Below are 23,100 nucleotides of genomic sequence, written 5' to 3'. Positions count from 1 at the left end.
ACATTATAGCCATGGAATTTTTTGCTTTATAGTCATTTGCTGACTTAGGATGCCATAGTAGTCTAAATGGCCTGTACTATTCTGTCTTTATAGATGGGAGGATAGCTGATAAGAAGAATGCTTATTGAAACATGACATAATTTCAGATATAACTAAGATCTAAAATTGACCAATATCAGAAAACAGAAGTAAATGGGTGTTATCTGATAAATAAATAATTGCATAAGTAAAATTTTAAAAATGTATTTAGAAGTTTGTATAGATCTGTACATAACAAAGTTAGCTTTATTCTTTTTTCTTCTAATTTTTTTTTTTTTGACGTAGTGTTCCATGATTCATTGTTTGCATGTAACACCCAGTGCTCCATCACCAGGCTAACCCATCCCCCCACCCCCCTCCCCTCTAGAGCCCTCAGTTTGTTTCTCAGAGTCCATCGTCTCTCATGGTTCATCTCTCCCTCTGATTCTCCCACTTCATTTTTTCCTTCCTACTATCTTCTTCTTCTTTTTATTTTTTAACATATAATGTATTATTTGTTTCAGAGGTACAGGTCTGTGATTCATCAGTCTTACACAATTCATAGCACTCACCATAGCACATACCCTCCCCAATGTCTATCACCCAGACACCCATCCCTCCCACCCCCCACCACTCCAGAAACCCTTAGTTTGTTTCCTGAGATTACTAATTCCTATCAGTGAGATCATATGATACATGTCTTTCTCTGATTGACTTATTTCGCTTAGCATAATACCCTCTAGTTCCATCCATGTCATTGCAAATGGCGAGATTTCATTCCTTTTGATGGCTGCATAATATTCCATTGTGTGTGCATATGTGTGTGTGTGTGTGTGTGTGTGTGTGTGTACTACATCTTCTTTATCCATTCATCTGTTGATGGACATCTTGGCTCTTTCCATAGTTTGTCTATTGTGGACATTGCTGCTATAAACATTGGGGTGCATGTACCCCTTCGGATCACTACATGTGTATCTTTGGGTAAATAACCAGTAGTGCAATTGCTGGGTTATAGGGCAGCTTTATTTTCAACTTTTTGAGGAACCTCCATATTGTTCTCCAGAGTGGCTGCATCAGCTTGCATTCCCACCAACAGTGTAGGAGGGTTCCCCTTTCTCCACATCCCTGCCAACATCTGTCATTCCCTGACTTGTTAATTTTAGCCATTCTGACGGGTGTGAGATGATATCTCATTGAGGTTTTGATTTGGATTTCCCTGATGCCAAGTGATGTTGAGCACTTTTTCATGTGTCTGTTGGCCATTTGGATGTCTTCTTTGGAAAAATGTCTGTTCACGTCTTCTGCCCATTTCTTGATTGGATTATTTGTTCTTTGGGTGGTGAGTTCTTTGGGTGGTGAGTTTGATAAGTTCTTTATAGATTTTGGATACTAGCCCTTTATCTGATATATCATTTGCAAATACCTTCTCCCATTCTGTCGTTTGTCTTTTGGTTTTGTTGACTGCTGTCAAAGTTTGCTTTAATCTTATCAGAAACTAATCAGAATACTCCTTAATTATATTTTTGAAATCCAATCACTCTTCCAAAACTCAAAGACAATACTGTGAAATTATAGAGCCTCTCCTATACTGTGACACGTATAGTTTTACCAATTTATCCACAAATTTGAGTGTAAATCTAACATGAGTCCACTATTATTTCTAAAATTTTATAACCAAAAATTTTAGCTAAATTTTTAAGAAAGTCATGGGATGAAAGATGTTACGGGACAAGAAAAAGTAGCAGAACTGTAAATAAGGAATTAATTTAATCCCAAATAAACAAGCCAACTGATTGCAACCTTCAACTATGGTATGTTTTTACTCTATATTTCCAATATAATTTTGAAAGAAACTTAAAAAATGGCTCCTATGAGGGATTTATTTTAAAGATATTTTAGACAAAGTATACTGAATCAATTCATTTCTCTTAAAGTGGAATCCAAGGAAGTCTGCGGTTTAACAAGATCCGAGTGATTTTTATGCATACTAAAATTTGAGAAATTTGAAACTTTTTCTAGAACTGTGACCTTTACCCAGGTGTCAGGCATCTGTGTGTGTTTCTGATCTCTAAACTTGTTCTTTTTTGCAGCTATCTTTCCCCACAGTCCACTTAAATTTTGAGTATGATCCTGCTTTGTCTTCCTCATGTTTATAGACGTAATTGTTTATTTGTCTAAGTTACAGATTATGCTATTTATAGACTATTATTAGCATTCTCATTCCACTCTGACTCTTGACTTTTCTTGAGCTTTGTGATTGTCTGACATGGCAGATTAATATGATATACAGTGATCTGAAACAGAATGTGGTTTTCACATTGTACATGAAAATGCTGTTGAGGGGTGCCTGGGTGGCTCAGTTGGTTAAGCGACTGCCTTCGGCTCAGTTCATGTTCCTGGAGTCCCGGAATCGAGTCCCACATTAGGCTCCCTGCTCAGCAGGGAATTTGCTTCTCCCTCTGAACTTCCCCCCCTCATGCTCTCTCTATCTCATTCTCTCTCTCAAATAAATAAATAAAATCTTAAAAAAAAAGAAAATGCTGATACTTAATAGACCTGATAAATAATAATTAATATCATTTTATTTCAATTTTCTTCTCAATTTCCAATATGAGGCTATAATTTAGAACTTTGAACCTTATATGATTTAGTTTATTGCAACTTAGTTGATAAATCTAATAAATTGAAAATTTGAATGTTTTAACATAACCACAGCACTAACATGTAGGAATGTATGACTTCTGTACATGATGTTCTATAACAAATATTTCAGTTTTGCAATCAGAAAATTTTTGACTATTAATAAGTATAAAATATTAAAAAACCTGTGACTCCTGGGTTTTTCCTTTTTCTCTTTCACTCCTGTTGTATCACAATATTAGCCACTCAAAATTTGTTGGGATTTAAATATCAAATAGTTTTAGATTGTCTCAAACTTCTGATACTTTCTCAGACTTTTAAAAATTTGGCTATTACTTAAAAGATATACATGTAAACCTCTATTTTATAAGTTTAAATGTTATGAGATTTCTATGTTATTTTAAAAGGATTTCAATTATTTTGAAATGTTATCTATTTTCTTAAAATTAAAACGGCTTGAATCACACCTTTTCAAATAACTAATAATTAGTGAACTTGCTTTCCAATACAATTGCCATTGCTTTTGGATATAATAATAAATTATATCATTGAAAGCCTGTAGACTCACTGATTTGTTTTTTTTTTTTTCCTCTTAACTGAGTGCATAGTGTGGATATTCCACACATTCTTTTGACTTTACTCTTTGACACAAAGCAAGTAGTATATCCTCCTTGTATTAGTTTAGAAATCTAACTCTAAATGTGGGATATCAACTCTAAATTGTATGTCAACACAAAAAAAATTTCTGATTGAATAGATAATGAGTTGAAAATATAAAGTTGATCAGATTTACTCTCACTTTTGGAAAACTGGACTAAAGATCTGATTTATTTTCCTGTCATTTGATATCCTTGCTTTCTTTTAAAGCAAATAATTCATATGAAATTTCCATATTCCCAATCTAGCTTTGTCCCTAACTCTTGGAAAAAAGTTTGGTTCCCCATCACTGATGTCAAATCAAAAAGCAAATCATATGGGTTCTTCATCTATCAGTACCGTCACTGTCATATATTTCACTACGTACACCCATACTCACAATCATTGTATATATACACCTAATCTAATCTATAATCGTGAATGAAATCAATTAGAAATGCACACACATGTGCAGTTGGTAAAATACTAAAATTTTCTTACAACATATCATACTATTTAAGAATGTGTTTGTGGGGTGGCTCAGTCGGTTAAGGGGCTGCTTTGGCTCAGGTCATGATCCCAGGGTTCTGGGATCGAGCCCCACATCGAGCCCCACATAGGGTCCCACATAGGGCCCCTTGCTCAGTGGGGAACCTGCTTCTCCTCTACTTGCCACTCCCCCTGCTTGTGTTTGCTTTCTCCCTCTCTCTCTGTGTCAAATAAATAAGTAAATAAATAAAATCTTTATTTTTATTAAAAGAATGTGTTTGTGGTATACTACCTTGTTATTGCCAATACACCAGCATTATATTTTTTAAGTAAAAAATATTAAATATAAAGTGAAATTAAAGCTAACTCTAAAAGACCAATTGTAGGATGGTTTAATAAACTCATGTGTGCATTTTTATTGTCTCTTTAAGCAAAATAGTCCAAGTAATCATAAATATATTTAATTTTGCATATTGGTCTACATTATGCATAATGCAAAAACATTAACAATAATAGACATTTATAAATTTTTAAATCTTCTTAAAATTAGTTTTTACCAGGATGACTTATTGTCAAATTATTCTTACTCTTTTGCTTTAATTTTAGCTCAGGTTTTTGTTTTGTTTTGTTTTGTTCGTTTTTTGTTTCTTTTTCCCAGTGACCTAGTGGCAGAAGATATGAAGTGTTTATCAGGATAGTAGCCATCTATGAGTAAAGCTCTTGAGAGAAATCTAGATTAGAAAGGAATAAGCAGAGGAAAAGCTTCTACAATCCTACACGAAAGCGGTGATTTAGTGAAATGAGTTTCCTGGAATTTAAAGATTAGATAAAAATAGAAGCTGCTTGTCAGCTCCTTTCAGCCACAGTGCTAATCAGGCAGGTGGACCACACATTCCAGCTGGGTTGGTCTGTCCCCTCAGGACCTACTTACAACCTGCTATACGCAGGTCTTTTTAAAGCATCAGTTTAAATCATGTGCCTGTGCAGTCACACAGTATCAGGTGTCTGCACGTATCAATATATTTTTCTCTATGATGATGAAATTAACAACAGATGTTTTAAGTAAATTATATTTTTATTAGTTTATTAGAATTTGTCATTTAGACAAATTTTCTTTCCCTTTAATTTAGTAGAAAATATTTCTGATGTACAATAATGTATAAAAAAGTTTAATACAACCCTATGAATCCAACACCAAAATAAGAAATAAGATACTAAAAATATCGTTTAGCTCCTCCATACCTCTCCCCAATCATATTCTTTACCTGGCTACCTCTTCAAAAGAAAATGTTTTCTTGATTTTGTGTTATGCACTCTTATAGTATGCTTTATAAGTTAAATATATATGGATATTTTGATAATTAATAATAGTGAGTTTGCATGTTATAAAACTTTATGTAATTATAACATTTTATTTATTCATAGTGATTCCTATAGCTTCAATTTATTTATTTCCTCTATCATTAATGCTTCATTTATAAATATGTCACATTCACCATATGAAGAGTAGTTTGTTTCACATTTTTGTTATTACAAACAGTGCTGCTAGGAGCATCTTTAGACATTTTTACAAGTGCAAATATGCAGAAATTATTCTAGGATACATTATCAAAAGTGGGTTTATTATTTCATAGGATATCTGCATATTCAAGTGTAGCTGATATTCACAAATGACTCTAGAAATGTGTCACCAATTTTCTGAAATGACAATATTTCTGATCATCTAGTGGAAATCACCTGCATTGATTCCAGTTTTTTTGATGGACCTCTTTTGATTTGTCTCCCAGTTCTCTGATTCTTTTCAGCTTGGTGCTGTTCAACTTGTTAACTGGTTAGGTTACACTGAACTAACCTACTCATTTAAAAAAGTATTTAAAAGGGTCCCCTGCCTTTGTTATGTATTCATAATTCTCTACAACTCCCTAAATATTTTTAATCTCCTCAGTTTGCATTCTATATCCAGTAATCCCAGTGTTTGAAATTTGGGGCAGCATAGTTATTCAATTACTCCTTCCACTGACATTCACATGTATTTACTTACTTATTATTTTTTAAAATTTTATTTTATTATGTTATGTTAATCACCATACATTACATCATTAGTTTTTGATGTAGTGTTCCATGATTCATTGTTTGTGCATAACACCCAGTGCTCCACGCAGAACGTGCCCTCTTTAATACCCATCACCAGGCTAACCCATCCCCCCACCCCCCTCCCCTCTAGAACCCTCAGCTTGTTTCTCAGAGTCCATAGTCTCTCATGGTTCGTCTCCCCCTCCTATTCCCCCACTTCATTTTTCCTTTCCCACTATCTGTTTCTTTTTCTTCTTCTTTTTTTAACATATAATGTATTATTTGTTTCAGAGGTACAGGTCTGTGATTCATCAGTCTTACACAATTCACAGCTCACATGTATTTATTTTTAAAGATTTATTTATTTATTTGAGAGGGAGAGTGTGTGCATGAGTGGGGGGAGGAGCAGAGTAGAGAGAGGGAGAGAATCTCAAGGATACTCCCCACTGAGCCAAAACCAAGAGTCAGATACTCAACTGACTGAGCTACCCATGCACCCCCACATGTATTTTATAAGTTTTGATTCTGTGATTTTGTTTTGTTTATTTCTGTCTTCGGGAACCTCATGAAGCATCAGCCAAAGGCACAAATTTCCAGAGATGAAAACTTCTCTGCTGTAAAGGATGTTAAGGCACTACCAAAGTAGAAACGTTTTGTTTCTTGGGTTTTTTTGGTTATAAAAGTAATATAAATTTGCACTCCAAATCCTTTTGAGGGCATGCCAATGGTTACAAATATTAAGGAAAATATATTTCCCCCACTAGAGTTCAGGCTAGAAACCAAACATTCTTGTATTGCCTCCTTTTGCCCAAAAAGTTATTTTATTTATATGTTTGGTTATATCATTTTATTTTTTTCAGCAACGTAAGTGTACTTCCCATCTCCTCTTTCCCCCATACCACCTCCCCCCCCTGCTAACCATTAGTTTGTTCTCCATAGTTAAGAGTCTGTTTCTTGGTTTGTCTCTTTCTTCTTTTTCCTATGCTTGTTTTATTAAATTCCACATATAAGTAACATATGGGATTTGTGTTTCTCTGACTGACTTATTTCAATTAGCATTATACTTTTTAGTTCCATTCATGTTGTTACAAATGGCAAGATTTCATTCTTTTTTTGTGGCTGAATAATATTCCTTCCTGTGTATGTGTATATATCTTCTTTATCTCTTCATCTATGGATGGACACTTGGGCTGCTTCCATAATTTGGCTATTGTAAATAATGCCATTACAAACCATAGGGGTGCATGTAACCCTTTGAATTATTGTTTTTATATTCTTAGGGTAAATACCCAGTAGTGCCATTACTAGATCATAGTTCTATTTTTAACTTTTTGAGGAAACTCCATACTGTTTTCCACAATGGCTGCACCAGTTTGCATTTCCACCAGCAGCGTATAAGGGTTCCTTTTATTCACATCCTCACCAACAGTTGTTGTTTCTTTTGTTTTTGATTTTAGCCATTCTGACAAGTATGAGGTGATAGCTCATTGTAGTTTTGATTTGCATTTTCCTGATGATTAGTGGTGTTGACCATCTTTTTCTGTGTCTGTTGGTCATCTGAATGTCTTTTTTAGAGAAATGTCTTCTGCTCATTTTTTTAATTGGATTATTTGGTCTTTGGGTATTGAGTTGTGTCAGCTCTTTATATATTTTGGATACTAAGCCTTTATCAGATATGTCATTAGCAAATATCTTCTCCCATTCAGTAGGTTGCCTTTTAATTTTGTTGATTGTTTCCTTCGCTATGCTGAAGCTTTTTATTTTGATGTAGTCCCAATAGTTTATTTTTGCTTTTATTTCCCTTGCCTCAGGAGACATGTCTCGAAAAACTTTGCTATGGCCCATGTCACATGCCTGTGCTCTCTTCAAGGATTTTTATGGTTTCAGGTCTCATACTTAGGTCTTTATCCATTTTGAGTTTATTTTTGTGTGGGTAAAGAAAGTGGTCCAGTTTCATTTATTTGCATGTTGCTGTTCAGTTTTCCCAACACCATTTGCTAAAGAGACTGTCTTCTTCCCATTGTATATTCATTCCTCCTTTGTGCAAGATTATTTGACCATATAACTTTGGGTTTATTTCTGAGTTTTATATTCTATTCCATTGATCTATATGTTTATTTTTATGCCAGTACCATACTGTTTTAATTACTACCACTTTGTAGTGTAACTTGAAATCTGGATTTGTGATACATCCAGTTTTGTTTTGCTTTTTCAAGGTTGCTTTGGTTATTTGGGGTCTTTTGTGGTGCCATATAAATTTTAGGATTGTTTGTTCTAACTCTGTGAAAAATGCTGTTAGTATTTTGATAGGGATTGCATTAAATGTATATATTGCTTTGGATAGTATAGACATTTTAAGAATATTTGTTCTTCCAACTCATGAGTGTGGAATATCTTTCTATTTCTTTGCATCATCTTGAATTTCTTTCACCAGTATTTTATAGTTTTCAGAATATGGGTCTTCCACCTTTTCATTAAATTTATTCCTAGATATTTTGTTGTTTTGCTGCAACTGTAAATGCTACTGTTTTCTTAATTTCACATTCTGCTGCTTCATTATTAGTGTATGCAACAGATCTCTGTACTTGGATTTTGTATACTATGACTTTACTGAATTCATTTTTCAGTTCTGGTAGTTTATAAGTGGAATCTTTAGGGTTTTCTATATATAGTATCATGCTATCTGCCAGAAATGACAGCTTTACTTCTTACTTGTCATTTTGGATGCATTTTATTTTTTTAGGTTTTCTAACTGCTGTGCTGGGACCTCCAGTACTATGTTGAATTAAAGTGGTGGGAGTGGACATCCTTGTCTTGTTCCTGACCTTAGGGGAAAAACTCTCGGTTTTTCACCATTGAGTACCATGTTGGCTGTGGGTTTTTCATATAAGGCCTTTATTATGTTGAAATATATTCCCTCTAGACTTACTTCGCAAAGGGTTTTTTATCGTGAATAGACATTGTACTTTGTCAAATGCTTTTTCTGCACCTATTGAAATGATCATACGGCTTTTATCCTTTCTCTTACTGATGTGATGTATCACAATGATTGTTTTGCGAGTATTGAACCACCCTTGCATCCCAGGAATAAATCCCACTTGTTCATGGTATGTGATTTTTTTAAATATATTATTGGATTTGGTTTCCTAGTATTTTGTTGAGGATTTTTGTGTCTATATTCATGAGAGATATTGGACTGTAGTTCTCTTTTTTGGTGGTGTTTTATCTAGTTTTGATATCAGGGTGATACTTCTCTCATAGAATGAATTTGGAAGTTGCCCTTTGTCTTGTATGCCAAGGAAGCTATTTAAACAAAAATTTATACGTATGTAACATTCCTGTTTGAACTCCTTACAAGATAGTTAAGGCATATCCTTTAAGTGCCTGATATCATCTTCTGGTGAAATGAATTATCTATGTTATTTTTATTTATATCTACACATAGATGTATGTATGTATCATCATCTAATATTCCATCTGTCTCTCTATTCTTCTTCATCCTCATTCTCTACTTAACTCTTGCCCTTATCGTCAACCATTTTATTTGTTTGATGACTGATCTTTTTTGTATCTATATTCCTATAAAAATGTATTTTCTTGTGCTTTTGTATTTTGAATTCACATAAATAGCATTGCTTTCGTGCCCATGCTATTAATTTTTCACTCAGTATTTTGTTTTTAAGATTTTTCCTTGTTATTTGATTATTGCTTCTAATTGTTGAGTCCCTGATATTTACAAACCAGTTTTTCTAGTGATGACCACATCAATTGCCACAATTACCTTTTACCACAAACAATGCTGTAATGTTCATCCTCCCCCCTTACTCCTTATGGAACTTATGAGAATTTCTATGCTTGTATAATATATGGTTTGCAGTGGATTATTGCTATTTGATTGTTCTAGTCTTACGCCAACAGCAGTGAATCTTTTATATTTTTGTTGTAAACTTTCCTGATATACAAAACATTTACTTTTTTTATAACTGGAAGTGTCTACCTTTTAATCACTTCACCTATTTTTCCCATCCCCCCCTCCCCTCTGGCAACCACCAGTATGTTCTCTATGAATCTCTTTCTTTTTTGTTTTGTTTGTTGTTTTGTTTTTAGATCAGCAGAATTTATTTTTTTTTGTTTTAGATTCCACATAAGATTCACTTATGTGAAATCATATGTTATTTGTCTATTTCTCTGTCTAACTTATTTCACTTAGCATAAGATCCTCTAAGTCCATGTTGCTGCAAATGGCAAGATTTCATTCTTTTTTATGGCTGAGTAATATTCCATTGTGTATGCATATATCACATCTTTATCCACTCATCTTTTGACAGATGCTTAGGTTGCTTCCATATTTGGCTATTATAAGTAATGCTGCAATGAACATTTGGGTGCTCATATCTTTTGAATTAATGTCTTTGCTTTCTTTGGATAAATACTCAGAAGTGGAATAACTGAATTATATGTTAGTTCTATTTTTAATTTTTTGAGGAATTTCCATACTGTTTTTTGTAGTGGCTGCAACAATTTAATATTCCCATCAGCAGAACAACAGGGTTCCCTTTTCTCCACATCTTCACCAATGCTTGTTATTTCTTATCTTTTTGATAAGAAACAAAACAAACAAACAAACAAACATTTAACAGCCTTTCTGGCGAGTATGATGTGCTATCTCATTATAGTTTGATTTTCATATCTCTGATTAGTGGTGTTGAGTATTTCTTCATGTGTCTGTTGGACACATGCATGTATACTTTGGAAAAATGACTATTTAGAACCGTGGTCCATTTTTTAACCAGGTTGTTTTGTTGTTGTTGTTGTTGTTGTTGTTGTTGTTATTGAGTTGTATGAGTTCTTTATATACTTTGGACATCAACCTCCTCTTAGGTTGCCTTTTCATATGGTTGATGGTTTCCTTTGCTGTAAAACAGCTTTTAGTCTGATGTAGTCCCCGTGGTTTATTTTATTTTATTTTTTTTGAGGATTTTTGCATGTATCTTCATCAGAGACGTTGACCCCATAATTTTCTTCTTCTTTTTTTTTGTAGTATCTTTTGTTTTCATATCAGAGTAATTCTGGCTTCATAAAGTGAGTTGGAAGTGTTCCTTCTTCAATTTTTATTTTTCTGGAATAATTTGAGGAGGATAGGTATTAACTATTAAGTGTTTGGCAGAACTCACCTGTGAAGTCATCTGTACCTGGATGTTTGTTGAAAGTTTCTTTTTCTTTTTCTTTTTTTTTTCTCATTCTTCATTACAAAGAATTAGTATATTCAGATATTCTACTTCATGATTCAGTCTTGGAAGATTATATGTTCCTAAGAATTTATCCAGTTATTCTAGATTGTCTATTTGTTGGCATATAATTATTATACTATTCTTTTCTAATTCTTTGTATTTCTCTGGTATTGGTTATAATTTCTTTCATTTCTGATTTTATTCATTTGGGATTTGTTTTTTTTTCTTGATGAATCTGTATATAAGTTTGTTGATTTTGTTTCTCTTTTCAAAGAACCAGTTTTTAGTTTCGTTGATCTTTTTTATTGTATTTTTAGTCTCTATTTCATCTTTATCCACTCTGATCTGTATTGTTTTCCTTTTTCTCCTACCTTTGGGCTTCATTTGTCTCCTTTTAGTAATTCCTTTAAGTGTAAAGTTAGTGTCTTTATTTGAGATTTTCTTGTTTCTTGAGGTAGGCTTGTATTACAATGAACTCTGTTTTAGAATGCTTTTGCTGTGTCCCAAAGATTTTAGAATGTTCTGTTTCCTTGGGCTACCTGGGTGGCTCAGTCAGTTAAGCATCTGCCTTTGGCTCAGGTCATGATCTCAGGGTCCTGGGATCGAGTCCCCCATTGGGCTCCCTGCTGATAAATCAATCAATCAATCAATCAATCAATAAAAGAATGTTTTATTTCCAATTGGATTTACTTAATGTTTTTTTAATTTTCTCTTTGATTCATTTATTGACCTATTGTTTAATAGCATGCTGTTTAGTCTCCACATATTTGTGGTTTTTTTTTTGTTTCAGTTTTCTTCTTTAATCGATTTCTAGTTTCGTACTATTGTATTTGGAAAAGGTGTTTGATATGATTTCAGTCTTTTTAAGTTTATTGAGATTTGTTTTATGGCCTAGCATGTGATTTCTCCTAGAGAATGTTCCTTGTGCATTTGAAGAAGATATATATTCTTCTATTTTGGTTGGAATGTTCTGTGTATATCTGTTAAGTCCATCTGGTCTCATGTGTCATTTTAGGTTAATGTTTCCTTACTGATTTTCTGTCAAACAGTCTATCCATTGATGTAAATTGGAGGTTAAAGTCCCCCATTATTGTTGTATTGCTGTCAATTTACCCCTTCTTGCTGGATTAACGCCTTTATCATTAGGTAATTCCCTTTTTTTTTATTGAAGTTTTGTTTTAAAGTCTATTTTGTCTTATATGAGTAAAACTACACAAGCTTTCTTTTTATTTCCATGTGTGTGGAATAAGTTTTCTATCCCATCACTTTCAGTCTGTGTGTGTCTTAACTTTTGAAGTGAGTCTCTTGTAGGAAGTATATAAATGTGTCTCAGTTTTTTGTTTTTTGTTTGCCACTCTATATGTCTTTTGATTGGAGAATTTAGTCCATTTACATTTAAAGTATTTATTATAGGTATGTGCTTATTGCCATTTTGGTCATTGTTTTCTGGCTATTTTTGTCGTTCTTCTCTCTTCTTTCTTTTTTCTCTTGTAGTTTGATTGTTTTCTTTAGTAAAATGTTAGAATCCTTTCTCTTTTACTTTTGGGTATTTACGAAACTCTGTGTGTGTCTGTGTGTGTGTGTGGTTAACGTGAGGTACATATATAACATCTTATGTTTATAACAGTCTCTTTTAAGTTGATAGTGAGTTAATTTTGAACCCATTCCGAAGCTTTATATTTTTGACCCCCATTTTATATATATATATATTTTAAGATTTTATTTATTTATTTGACAGAGAGAGACACAGAGAAAGAGGGAACACAAGCAGGGGGAGTGGGAGAGGGAGAAGCAGACTTCCCACGGAGCAGGGAGCCCGATGTGGGGCTTGATCCCAGGACCCTGGGATCATGACCTGAGCTGAAGGCAGACCCTTAACGACTGAGCTACCCAGGCGCCCCCCTCCCCATTTTATATTTTTGATGACATGTGTTACATCTTTTTATTTTATATATTCCTTAACTAATTACTGCGTTTTTAAAAGGTTTTATTTATTTATTTGAGAGGAGAGAGAGAAAGTATGAGTGGGTTGGAAGGGCAGAGGGAGAGGGAGAAGCAGAATTCCCACTGAGCAGGAAGCCCAACTTGGGGCTCAATCTCAGGACCCTGAGATCATGACCTGAGCCAAAAGCAGACTCTTAACTGACTGAGCGACCCAGGCACCCCTCCCTTAACTAATTACTGCATTTTTAATTAATTTGACAACTTTTGTCTTTTACTCTTTATACTTGCTCTATAAGTGGTTGATCTACTGCCTTTGTTATTTATTTACCTTTTCAGATGAGTTTTTTTTTTTTTTACTTTTATATGTTTTCTTAATTAACTAGTGTTTTTTTTCTTCTTAGCTTGGAGAGGTCCTTTTAATATTTCTTGTAAAGCCAGTTTAGTGGTGACAAACTCCTTTATATTTTGCTTATCTGGAACATTCTTAACTTCTCCTTCAATTCTGAATGATAACCTTGCTGAGTAGAGACTTTTTGGTGGCATTTAGTTTTTCCATTTCAGCACTTTGAATACATCATGCTACTCCCTTTTGACTTACAAAATTTCTGCTAAAAAATCTGCTGATAGCCTTATGGGGTTTTTTTGTATATAATATATTGCTTTTTTCTTACTGCTTTTAAGATTCTTTATTTTTATTCTTAAATTTTACCATTTAAAATATAATGTCTCTTGATTTGTTTCTCTTTATTTTCATCTTATTTAAAACCCTCTTGTCTTCCTGGGTTTGGCAATTTCCTTCCCTAAATTAGAGGAGTTTTCAGCCATTACTTCTTCAATTTTTTTTTTTTTTTACTTTTTCTCTTTCTCTTCTGGGACCCTATAATGTAAATGTTACTCTGCCTGATGTTGTCCCAGGGGTCCCTAAAGACTTCCTCATTTCTTTCAATTCTTCTTTTTTTTTTTTTAATTTTGCTGCTCTGTCTGGATATTTTCCATTGCTCTGTCTTCTATTTCATCCATTCTATTGTTGAACTACTCAAGTGCATTTTTCAGTTCACTCATAATTTATTTGGTACTTCTTAATATTTTGTCTCTTTTTTGAAATATTCTCTGTGTTTTTTCATTTTTTTCCTGAGATCGGTGAACATCTTTATGACCATTACTTCAATTCTTTATCAGTGAGGGTGGGACTCAGGGTGCTTGCCTCACCCATTTAGGTCTCAGTTGCTGAGCCAAGAAGACAGGGCTCAGGACACTCATTCATCCTGGTTGTGTCTCAGTCTCTGTGCAGGTTGAGCAGTATTCAGGCACTCATCCAGCTCTGTTATGGTTTGTGCTGCACAGGATGGGTGTGAAATGGGGTGGACAGTGCATACCTTCCATATACTAGCAGGCTGGAGGGAGGTCACCAAAAACGATGTGTGTGATTCCAACAATAGCCAGTGAGCATGAAATTGCAAAAGTGGTGTCTACCAATGCTTCCATTCCCAGAAAAGTTTCCTGCAGTTTCCTGCCTCTCCATCAGCCACCTTAAAATTAGTAAGCTTGTCCCTTTGCTTATAGTCTAGGCACTTGTCAATTAGTTCCTCTTGTGTTGGATGTCAGGGTGAGTGGACTTGCATGTAAGCCCTTGAAGAGTGGCATCCTTATTCTCTATATTTCTATGATTCTCCTGGTCTTAATCTCTGTTGATTTTGAAAACCAGACATTTTCGGGGTTTGTCCTTCTGGCACTGTCCCTCAGGATCAGGGTGTTGATGTGGGGCATAATCTCTTTCCTTCTCAAGGAAGGGGTCCATATTTTTTTGGATCCCTCTTGATTGTGGGGTCACCACATCTGGGACGGGGTCCTGGAAGAGGCTATATCTTTGCTTCTCCTATGCTTCTTGATTTGTCTGTTTTGTCTTTTGTTGTGGAAGTGCTATTACTCTAGTTCTCAGGCTGTTTTCAGAGGAAAATTACTCTGTATGTAACAATAAGTTTTTTGTGTCAGTGGAAGGAGGTGAGTTCAGGATCTTCCTAGGCTGCCATCTTGAACCCTTCCTTCTGTCCTATTGATTTTTATGAAGCTTCCTTTATGGCTTAATACCTTTTGGTTTTTGTAAGTGTTATATATGTGCTTTAAAACAATGTTATTTTTCTTTATGGAGTATAAGGTTTTTTATGTAATTGCTCAAGCTGATTCTCTGTAGAATTCATTTTTTTTAAAGATTTTATTTATTTATTTAATTGACAGAGAGAGAGAGAGACACACACAGTGAGAGAGGGGACACAAGTAGGGGGAGTGGGAGAGGGAGAAGGAGACTTCCCGCTGAGCAGGGAGTCTGATGCAGGGCTCAATCCCAGGACCCTGGGATCATGACCGGAGCCGAAGGCAGTTGCTTAACCAACTGAACCACCCAGGTGCCCCTCTCTGTAGAATTCATAATACGGATTATTCTTCACTTGAATTTTCAGTTTCTGGGAGGTTATTAAAAAATACAGCACCACTTGTTGATTTATCTATTTGTGTGTGTGTATATATAATCATTTTATATATTAATTTAGTGTTAAGTCTGTTATTAGGTGAATATATAGTGATGATGGTTATATCTTCTCATTTTATGGTTCCTATTAAGACTATATATTTTTCCCCTAATTCTCCTATTGTGTTTGCCATATTTTTTACATACATTTCATCTCAGATTTTAGTATGAGATATTGCATGAAGTATTTTCTTTTTCTTATTTATATATGTGCATATTTGTATACAAATATGTATATTTGGAATTACATGTATATAAATATATTTATACATACATGTTTTTGTCCTTTTAAGTACTTCTTGAAGATGACATATTACTAGACCTTATTTTTGACCCATCAGAATTTTAAAAAGTAAATTTAGACCATTTATAATTATTATTATTACTATTGCATTTGGTTTTGAAAAGGGAATTTATAGTCATTTGGGGTTGGGTGGATGTAGAGGTGAGAGCAGATCTCCAAAAGTTTCTCTTAATTTGATCTCCAGCCACTTCTTATAAGACATCTACACCAGGGATGACAATGTTTGATCTTCCTGATAGTTTATCACTTTTTTTGGACCCTGTAACTCAGAGTCTGGCTTTTTCAGAATATTTAGTTTATAATATTAGCACAACTCAATAGCCCCAATACTTTTTCATTACTCATTATTATTGTTTTCTTATTTACATTGTTTTCATTTTCTTGGTGACTTTAACCCTTTGGTGACTTGAAATCCATAAAAGCTGTGGGAAGAATATTATATGCTTATCAATTCAAAAAAATTTTAATTGTTAGATTGGAATGTGTGTGTGTGTGCGTGTGTGCATGCATGTGTTTGTATGTGTGTACTTAAAAGTGTACTTATGAAGTATGCATTTTCCTAAAAGGGGAGAAAATAATACTGACAACAGTGAGGGAACAGATGAATTATGCACCACCCAAAATGTATCTTTGTCTACAACATGCTATATGCTACCCATATAAACTATTCTGAGATTTTATTTTTTCTGTATGTTAGATATGTTTTAGTCCTTAGAGTAGATTGTAGGTTTTTTGAGGAAAGAGATTTTGACATCAACAATTGTAAATAGAAGGTGATGTCGGCAAGATGGAGGGCTAGGAGACCCCAATGCAATAAAAATAGTAAATAAACAAACACAAACTGATGAAAATAGCTCTGGAAAAGCTCTGGACTATCATGAAGAAACAGCAGAAACCTTCTGGAGATCAAACACTGAGAATGGCCACAAAGAAAAGTATAGGAAGAATGTTGCTTCCATCACTGCATTCTCAAGTCCAGAGCAGCTGAACATTGAGAGACCCTTTGGAAGGATTTACCCCATGTGGAAAAGCAGAGCTGGACAACCCCAGAAAATCTCCATGACATGGTTGTTTACAGCCTTTGCTACAGAAGACCCCCACAGTCTTCACGAAAACTGAACCCAACTGACGGAGCTGCCCAGAGTCCCTGACTTTGCATTTCTTCTCTGGTGCTGGAACTGTCTCTGCAGTAAGACCTGTTCCCAGGGGCCCCACTCATTGTTGTGCCCTGCTCTCCAGGACTAGAATAACACAGTGCCTTACTATCTAGGGGACCAGAACTGCTCCTGCTCTGAACCCCACCCTGGATTCTAAGTCAAGGCTTTGATTCACTATTACTGAGGCTGTACTCCTCCTCCTCTGCATTCTACCTTCTGAATCCCAAGTTGGATCTTTGACCCACCATCACCATGACTGCACCGCTGCAGCTCGGTGACTCACCACCACAGTTCTAAAATGTAACTTTGTCCCACCGCAACTGTGGCTGGAGATGCTATTGTTCTTTGACCATCCTGTGCCCTCTGTTGTGACTGTGACTACTCACCATCACCAGGCTGTGTTGATGCAGCTCTATGCTCTGTCTCTGGGGTTCTAACTTTGACTTGTCATCACTGGGGCAAGCTGCTGCTGTTCAGCAACTGCCCTGCTAGGGCTAAGTCAGAATGTTGACCCACCATCCTCAGAGCATGCTGCTGCTGTACCCTGCCCCCCACTCCCTAGACCCAACCTGCCACTGCATTCTGTTAACCCAGGACCTGTGCCACTGCTGTGTCCCCTTTCAACACCCTGTGATCTGTGTCACCACTGTGAGTACCAGAGACCAAGATTCCTATACACTCCTGTACCTCAGACACTAGCACCACCACTGTAGCACATGCATCTGTGCTGTAGGTTCCAGACACTGAGGTAGTTCTGCATGTGCCTGGTCCCAGGACCCTGACTCTACTGCTGTTCAGTGTGCCAGACTGGTTCCAAGAGGAATGTCCTTGGCTAGAACATCCTCCTATAGGCAAGACAGGAGAACAGGAAGACTCCTGATGCCATCACCCCTGAAAACTACCATACCCTACCTGCCACTGCCACCCACAGCACATCCAAAGTCTTGGTCAAAGAAGACCTTCCACAGTTGTCATTAACACTGTCCTAAGCTGATGGAGTTTCATGGAGGCTACATTGCTTCGCCCTCCCAGGAACCAAAGATGGTGCACTTCACTTGGCCAGCAACCTCATAACCACCTTCAGGTGAAGGTCTTTCCTCACTGAAGCCAATCTGAACAGGCAGGAAGAGTTTGACTGTTCCCTCAAATATGCAGAAACCAATGCCAAGTCAAAAGAAACATTAAAAAGCAAACAAACAAAAAACAAACAAACAAAAAAACAGATAAAAAATGACACTACCCAAGACACACAGTGGTTTTCCAGTAATTAATCCCAAGGAAATGGAGATTTATGAGATACTTGAAAAGGAATACAAAAAAATTATTTTAAGGAAGCTCAGTGGGATTCAAGGAACACAGATACACAATTTGGTGATGTCAGGAAAATAATGCATAAACAAAATGATAAGTTCAATAAAAAATCATAAAAAATAACTATACAGATTTTGATCTTGGTAATCATTCCATGATGTATGTATTTGTGTGTGTGTGCATGTATTTGTTTATATATATGTGTGTGTATATATATAATATATATCTTATATATATTATATATGTGTATCATCACATTATACATTTTAAATATATACAATTATATTTATCAACTATTCTTCAATAAAATTGAAAAAAGTAAACAATTATAAACATAATGCCCTAGGCCTCACTCACCTTTCAGTTAAAATTAGGCTGATACTATAATAGCTGCTACCACCCACCTGCCCAAGCAGAAATGAAAATCCTATCAAATATACTTCTCCTTATTTTAGGGATATCTCACTTGGGGAGTTCATCTTTTTAAAATGGCAGTTTAACCCATGGTTTTGGCTCTGATCTCATGTAATCACATTTGATTGAGAATGGTGCTGTATATACTATGGTTATCATCCCCTAGAGACCTCCATAAAACCGTAGGTAGAGGATGTAAGCAGGGGAAGCTAGACCATGATTTTTGGTCACCTCAGTGAGATCATATATGTAAAGCCCTTAAACATTTCTTGCTATGTAGTAAGACTAATATGTGTTTTAATCTTCCCCTTCTCCCCCTTCCCTTCAGGCTCCACTCTTCCCTCTAGCATTCCCTCCCCCGCTTCTCCATTTTTATTCCCCAAGCCTTAGTCTTCTTTTCATAGACACTTGCAACAAATCTCTCCAGCCATGCTTTTCCAAGCAATGGTTGCATTTATGCTTAGAGACCATCTATTGACCTCCATCGTGCTTATCTTCCCTATCAAGTCCCTCTCTTGGTTGCCTGTGCCCAGAGTATCTTATACTTTGGGATACTTGGCTATAAGTCTTTATATTTTCTACATTGCAGGATGTAATTTTTTTTGTACAAAGTATATTTTCAATAATAAATGTTAGCTATTGGTAGTCTCAGTAAAATTTATATTACTAGAAAAAGCATACTATACTCCATTGGAAATTTAAAAATCAAATCATTAGATTCTTATAACAAAAATAAGTTAGGATCCATTTAGAGACTTAATAAGTTATAAATTTAAATATATTGAGGGTTAAACGTAAAGTGGAAAGAATTCTAATGTAAATGTGTGCATTTTAAATAATACAACTTCACTAATTTCCATGTCAGCATCATTAATTAATTAGTGATTTATATTTCTATTTATTCCAAATCCTTTAATTAGTGATTTGTGTTAGGAAAATCATCATTATTTTTCACACTCCAAAAACACACTGTGAAAACTGTTATAATAATTGGCATGTTTATTTAATTTATATGGCTCCTTACCAGATAGCTTTAGCTATAACACTTAAGTAGGCATAAATTTTCTTCTGGAAGTGGGAGAGAAGTTTCTTGAATATGTTTTTATATAAGCCTCATGTTTAAAGAAGTATGTAGTTGAGCTATGCTTACCTATTCACTATTTCTCCCAAAGGATTAAATATTTTACAATTCTGTGCTTTTGCATGGCCTAATACTCTTTTCCACAGCAAATTAGTTTAGTACTCTTTAATTCTTAGCTCAAGCAACAATTTTCACAGTGAATTCTCCCTTTGCCCCATACTCAGCATAGACAATTGCTCCTCCCATTCTTGTTTCCAGATCATCCTGTAAGTTTTTTTTATCATTGTTTTATAATTAATAGCTATTAGTCTCTCCAGATAGAACATGAAATTCTGAGATCAGAAATTTATGTTATCTAGGGGCACTTGGGTGAATTAGTCGGTTAAGCGTCTGCCTTCTGCTCAGGTCATGATCTCAGGGTCCTGGGATAGAGTTCTGTATCAGGCTTCCTGTTCAGCAGGGGAGTCTGCTTGTCCCTCTGCTCCTACCCCCACTTGTTCTCTCTCTGTCTGTCTCTCTCTCAAATAAATAAATAAAATCTTTAAAAAAAAGAAATTTATGTTGTCTATACTTCATTCCTATCTTATAGCATAGTGCTGGCCATGTATATTCCAAACAGACCTATATTCAAGGAGTGAGCTAGTATGTTGATACCTTATTAAAGTAGTAATATGATCATAAGATTAATGTGTTCTAATTATACTTTGAATTTCTTCACATATTAATGCGATAAATGGATAAAGCCAGTTAGAATGTATATTATCATTTAAAAATGTAATTAACTTCATTTTTTTAGAAAAAATCAATATTTCAAAAATTAAATAGGTGTATCTTTTAGATGTTTCCATATTTATCTGGATATCCTTCACAAGAGAAGAATCAAGTATTTACTTTTCCTTTATTGTCTGTATCCATTGTGGAATGTAATAATAGAGGAAGTTTCTCTTTATAAAAGTATTCCAACCAATACATGAAGAAAGAATGATAGAATTAAAATGTCAACATTTTATAGTAGGATTAGACATTAATCATCAAAAGCTGCTAATACCACAAAAAGAGAGATAATCAGACGTTAGGTGACTCCAGAGAGGAGAACACACCACCTCCTACAAAGTGGTCTTGCCAAAACAAACAAACAAACAAATAAACAAGCAAGCAAACATGCAAACAAGCAAAAAAACAAAAGCTACAGTAACAAAAAAAATAAAAAATAAAAAAATAAGCTTGAGTCTAATTAAACCCATAAATCCAACTATTAGTTCACAAGATACAGAAGACAGAGGACACCATCAGGATGAAATCAGGAAAATCCAGATTATAGGAAACTCTGGAGACAAGTGACGTGATTTCTCAAAAATAAATTGAGAGGAAAACAAGATGAAAGGGGATCCTATGGATTAAAAGGGACATCAAGAACATATCAATTCCGGGGCGCCTGGGTGGCTCAGTTGTTAAGCATCTGCCTTCGGCTCAGGTCATGATCCCAGGGTCCTGGGATTGAGCCCTGCATTGGGCTCCCTGCTCGGCGGGAAGCCTGCTTCTCCCTCTTCCACTCCCCCCGCTTGTGTTCCCTCCCTCGCTGTGTCTCTCTCTGTCAAATAGATACTCTGTCAAATGGATACTTTAAACTATAAAAAAAATATGACTTTTCTGGGATGTTTGGAAATTTGAAAAAAAACTTTAATATTTTACATTTTAACCACATAGCACGTGGAAATAAACAAAGATATATATTTATCTATAGATATATAGGTATATATATTGAACATGAATATTCTGCTGCAAATCAACATTTCACAACTTTTGTTTGGTGGTATTTGTCTGGTAAACAATAATTGCATCAAAGAGAAGGGAAGAATTCTGAGAAGAAATTTAAACTAGGCGGTCTTCTAAATTAATAATCTTCACCTTCATGTTTGTTTACCACCAAAATTTATATTTGTATATCTTTTCTTTCCATCCATTATTTTCACTGTTAAGATCTATTTGTCTTTATTCTTGACTTTAAAATTATATACATTTACCTTAGCTTCTATAGCACTACTGTATGTATATGCATTATATAAAAATATATATGTAAATCCAATACAAATAAATACAAATGCAATAGAATTTGCAGAAAATATTTCTAATCACATTTTATGTGTGCTGCATGTTAGACTATTAATATATATAATGATTCAGGGCGCCTGGGTGGCTCAGTTGGTTAAGCAACTGTCTTCGGCTCAGGTCATGATCCTGGAGCCCCGGGATCGAGTCCCACATCGGGTTCCCTGCTCAGCAGGGAGTCTGCTTCTCCCTCTGACCCTCTTCCCTCTCGTGCTCTCTATCTCTTATTCTCTCTCTCTCAAATAAATAAATAAAATCTTTAAAAATATATATATATAATGATTCAGCTTTGGTAAATGATGACATCATTCATCATTTACTTCAGTAACAAGTATGGATCATATGGATTGTGAGCAAGATTACTTTAGCCAGGACACATCACTTTTGGATACCACAGACTCATTTGTCTCTTTTGTTAACATTTAAATTTTAAGATTCATTATGGACTTGATTAAATATGCCAGTAAAACTATTCTGTACATTTGACTTTTTTTTAAATCCCCAGCTGACAGTTTGTTTTGTTTGTTTTCTCAGCACATGATCAACCTAAACACAGTTTGAGTGTGCTTTTTTATATATTTTAGGCAACGAAAAACAAATAAATAAAAAATACTTTTTCCCCAAAATTTAAAGAAATTCTATAGTTCCTCAGAATGTGCCACCCATTCAACTAAGGCATTGATGTGTTTAAGGGCAAGTCCTTAAGTAGAAAATAACTTTCTAATATTATGTTAGTTATCTAGGTAACATGGCCTTACCCTATGCCTTTTAAATAATGGCCAAATGCAAACCAAGTCACATGGGGCTGAGGCAAAACGATAACCTAGAAATCTTTTCTTATCACTCCCATATTGGAGGGGGAAAGATGCTGCATTTTACAGATGTTCCCTACATCCTTCATGTAGTATAGACGTTATTTTTATGTACATTCAAAAGAAAGACTAAGTACATTCTCCCAAAGTAGAGGGAGAATTGTTTTACCTCTAAGGGACCAATTCCATTGTACTTGCACTTGCTTCATTCTTATATCCTTCTATGTGAAGGGAAGCCTATGGGATGACCAAAAGGCACATAATTAACCTCATTAATCTAGGGATATGCATAGGCAAATTTAAAACAAAAGTATCCATGGGTATTACTTGTATGAGGTTTATGTGTTTTTTTTTAAG

The 23,100-nt window shown here is 34.9% G+C and overlaps 1 protein-coding gene across 2 annotated transcripts in view; it reads left to right on the top strand.

Moving 5' to 3' along the window:
- Window positions 1-23,100, top strand: part of FSTL5 (follistatin like 5) — a 741,602-nt gene that overhangs the window by 84,528 nt on the left and 633,974 nt on the right. The gene's annotated exons all lie outside the window — the stretch shown is intronic.

The sequence above is a fragment of the Zalophus californianus genome, chromosome 2 (genome assembly GCF_009762305.2).
Source record: "Zalophus californianus isolate mZalCal1 chromosome 2, mZalCal1.pri.v2, whole genome shotgun sequence".
NCBI classification, from domain to species: Eukaryota; Metazoa; Chordata; class Mammalia; order Carnivora; family Otariidae; genus Zalophus; species Zalophus californianus.
The sequence above is the reverse complement of the archived record's forward strand: the minus strand, read 5'-3'. Positions and strand labels throughout refer to the sequence as shown.